The sequence below is a fragment of the Pelobates fuscus genome, chromosome 8 (assembly GCF_036172605.1).
Source record: "Pelobates fuscus isolate aPelFus1 chromosome 8, aPelFus1.pri, whole genome shotgun sequence".
NCBI lineage: Eukaryota > Metazoa > Chordata > Amphibia > Anura > Pelobatidae > Pelobates > Pelobates fuscus.
Genome location: NC_086324.1, coordinates 26858867 through 26863562, shown reverse-complemented (window position 1 = coordinate 26863562; position 4696 = coordinate 26858867).

Sequence of the window (4696 nt, the reverse complement as noted above, 5' to 3'; positions counted from 1 at the left end):
CAGGCCAAAATAAACATGTGTCCTCTGCACTGGCTTTCTGTTTGGTTATGCAAAAACCTAAAGAATGGAACGGCTCACAAAAGGAAATCCAGATGACAAAATCGCATTAACCCTTTCAGAGCCACATGGTCAATAACCCATTGTTCTGCGAGTGATACTAAACGATCACTCTCACAGAAGGGGTTCTCTTTAGTTTACTTTTTGTTTCACTAGAGTCACTAACAATATGAAGTATTAACATCCAGTCTGCCCCATTTCAAGGTAAATCATTAAACGAGCAGGCATTGACTGGCCTCATTCATTGATTGAACACTTTAATGCATCGATAGAAGACCTTATGGCTGGCTGAGTATCTTGGAGTAGAAGTCCACAACAGATTCAGTGTTTAGTCATTACTTAGTCATTAGTGGACTACTAGTTTATTAGTCATTACTTTGCCATTGCCTAATTTTTTTGGAGGCCACTCAATAGAATCTCATAAAATGAATAAAACAAATAGAACAGTGACTATCATAACTAATAATGAAAATGGTACCAAAAGATTAAAGGAGCACTATAGTGCCAGGAAAACAAACTTTTCCTGGCACTATAGGGTCATTAGGTCCCCCCCACCCTCATGGCCCGCCTCCCACTGGGCTGAAAGGGTTAAAACCCCTTCAGCCACTTACCTTTCTCCAGCAACGGGTTCCCTCTACGCTGGTGACCTCTCCTCCTCCTGCCGACGTCAGCGCCGAATTCGCATGCGCGGCAAGAGCCGCACGCGCATTCAAACCGCCCATAAGAAAAGCATTACTCAATGCTTTCCTATGGACTTCAGCTTCTTCTCACTGTGATTTTCACAGTGAGAATCGCGGGAGCGGTCTCTAGCGGCTGTCAGGGAGACAGCCACTAGAGGCTGGATTAACCCTCAGTGTAAACATAGCAGTTTCTCTGGAATTGCTATGTTTTCAGCTGCAGGGTTAAAAGTAGAGGGACCTGGCACCCAGACCACTTCAATGAGCTGAAGTGGTCTGGGTGCCTATAGTGGTCCTTTAATTAAAGCGTTTATTGAACTTTAACTTATCATTAATTATACACAGTGTGCGGGTACTTTCATTGGCTGTCTCATACAAAGATGGGATTGCTGTAGATAATGTTATACTTTTCTGCTACTCATTGATTGGCTGATTTCAGCTAAACCAATCACAGTTCTGTATTAGATATTCAATGAGTGTTAACAGTTCAATGTCTGACAACCGCACTAACAGACACCAATAACAATCTGACACCACATACAGAATCTGATGCACAGGCGATGCTTTAGGACAGGGATAGGCAACCTTTTGGTAGTACTGTACCAAACCAAGCTTTTGAAGTCTGTTGACATGCTAGTCCTCTTTTTTTTTAAGGGGTGTATGTTGCCGTATTTTGCCTGTGTTATTTGTATGTGGGCTGTTTTATTGCACAGTATGCGTTCATATGTAGTTTGCCGTATTGTGTATAATACATTTGAATGTGGGCTGTGTAGCTTGTGTAATTATGTGTCTGGATGATATGCCACATCTTTTGTTTGGTGCTGTGGTGTATGTGTGGGGCTGCTTGGGATATTGCATGTGAGAGGCTGCATGTGGGGTTGTGTGCACGTATGTGGATTGTCAGTGGTGTTGTGGTTGTAGGAACTGTGTTTGTATGTGGGCTGTTAGAATGAATTGTAATTGCTGTCATTTTTCTACAATTAATTGCTGTAATTTTTCTACAGCTCTGTGTATATCTAGGGTAGGTGGCTTCCCTGGGGTCCAGTATGGCAAGATACAGGTTAAGGGCTGGCGCTGCAATAGCTTCTGTGGGCCTCTCTACACCAGTGCAGGTTCACGTTCACAAGTTCTGAGATTACTTCCTCTAAGTGTGGCAATGCGTAAATTGAGGATTGTCCCTCACCATTAGTTTGCACTAAAACTTCTAATGTGTCAGAGCCTGTTTGGCTCTGGCAGCCTTGATTGCCATGCAAAGACACCTCGAGTACCATGCATGGCACACGTGCCGTCGGTTGGTGATCCCTTCTGTAGAAGGAGGCGGCTGCTCCGATTCATTTCTCTGTCTAATAATGAAATGGATTTAGTGATGCTTGATTTTGACATTTCTGGTTACTATATTTATATATTACAATATATATTACAATATAGACAGGTATGTGATATTGATATTAGTGCGCATTGTGTATAATTATAATAATAATAATTATAATAAACAGTTGTGTCCCTTATAAAGACTTCTAACAAAATATTATGTTTACTCTCTGAGAGAGAATTACGAAGGTAACACAGGTAAAGTCGTGAATGCTAAATGTTAAGAAATTCTATTGGTTCCAATGGTGATTGTTCCATGTTTTTGCCTTGACAAATCTCCTTTGTTTAGTACTTTGAGAAAAAAGTCAAAGAAAAATATTTAGCTCTATCTGAGAATGACTTGTGTTAGAAAAACCTTATTTCATATTTGAAAAAAAAAAAGACAAAATTTGAATAAATTGCCTTTCTAGGTGTTACATTCTGTTTAAATTTCCATTAGCACTCTCTGTGGTCAGAAACCTCTTCAATATCAGTTATTTATTTCCTGGTGTCATCTGATACCCATCTATGAAGACAAACCATTTATAATTCATAACACAGAAATTTCGTTACGGAGTTGTTTTAAGCAGCAGCGAATATGAATTTAGAATTAAACTTCAATTAATATTATATTAAAGTCACTATGTATACTTCAAGAAGCAGTATTTGGTAAAAATCATTAACAAATTAAACTAATAAAATCGACGACATATAATTTGTCTTGAGTTTCATCATCTATCTTCCAAATAAGGAACCCAAAAGAAAGCAATTATTGAAGTTTACTCTTACAATGTTCTAAAAATCACAGAATATTGCAACCGTTTTCCTACATATAATATTTCGAACAGAAATTCATCTGATAATGGGCACAAGGTTTTCATTTAAACTATGAGTCACAAACAAAACACAGACTTAAAGGCACCATCTAAAAATGATTAGAGTAGTAATTAGCATTGCCTCCTTTAAATTAAAAGTGAGAAAATTGATGGAATTCAAGTAAAAAATAAATAAGTGCAAGCCTCTTCTAAATCCTTGATTAGAAGTCGCTCTTGGTTGCTTTGCTCCACAGCAAAAGCAAGAAAAGATACTTTCGCTTGATTGCTTAGTGTTTAAAAGAACAGGCTAGCATTACCCCTTCTGATCCAACATGTCAGCACTGAGGCAATAAAAATATATTTTTACTTAAAGGGAAAGTAGACTATAAAATAAAGTCGAATTTTGACTCACTTTATAGTTTTCATTGTTTCTTGAGACATTTTAATATGTGAGCACTAACCACACTATCCCTTTAAATGTGATCAGAGGTCAAAGGGTTAAGGGGACATTCCACTGCACAATCCCCACCTCCCAAAAACCACCTCACCATTTAGTAGATAAACATATGCATTTTTTTCATTGGGGTTATATCTAAAAAAAATCTAGCAAAAGTTGCAGATATCTTCACTGAAGCCTCTGCAAGCCGTCCCCTTCTAACCACGCCCAGACTCTACGTGGCTGTCCAATCAGAGACTTTCCAATGAAGCTCAATCAGAAGTGAGAAGTCTTTGCCAGCCAGGTGCTCTGGGTAATTTCTGCCTCAATTGAGCTAAGCAAACCAGGAAGTAAAAGCACCACTTGTCTGATTGACAGCCTGGAGGTGTAACCAGGTTAATTCATAAAAGTGCCTATTTTTATGGAAATCTGAACTGTTTGTACATTGAAATAAGAGGACATACTCTTGACACATAAAGCAGTCTGGAATGAGACTATATTGCATTACTACATGCTATAACTTTTCTGGCCATATTTCAGAGGGATTCTGAAAAATTAGTATAGACATACAACTTATTACATACAGTAGGTGTTCTTAACATTAATTAAAAATGACCAAGAACAGCCTATGCTATGAATCGGCTAGTATTTTTGGAACTGCCGATTCCCACAAAAAGTCACTCGACTTTAAATGGAATATCTGTAAATAGTATAATGCTAAAACATACCATACAGTGTATTACAGACTGATATCACAGCCTGCAGTTGAGCCCTGCAATGTCCCAGTGTCAGCTCTCCCACCTCCCCTTACTGGTTTCTAGAATTTTACTTTGAATCATAAAGGCTTCTGCACAATGACAAGGATACCAGTGAAGAAATAAAAAATAAAAAATGTAAGTTATGGATAGACACTAACGGCAAACAGCAAGGGTAAATTCTGAACGAAAACAAATAATTGAGTAGATAGCTTAAAACGTGCAAGTGGCAAAAATATTAATGAGAATATAAAGATAAGAGATGAGAGAAGCCCAGTATCGCATTACAGTCCTCAAGTCACAGTTATGGTCTAGGTTTTGTCAGTTCCTTCCAAGAACAGAATTAGAAAATACCTAAATCCAGCATTTTAAAATATATATACGATGTAGGGGCATTTCTGCTTCTTCTGCTCTGTACGTTATTGCATTGGAGAGAACTGAATTTACTATGTTCTACTCGACAGTCCAGAAGGTGAAGCTCAGCATCTGATATGACTTTCCAACGGGATATATTGTGGTTGAGTGGAAATTGAAAGTAGTTTCTACTCATTAACTGCATTTCCCTTTCAGAGAAACATTTCATATTCTCCATAAGTTTAGACAGAC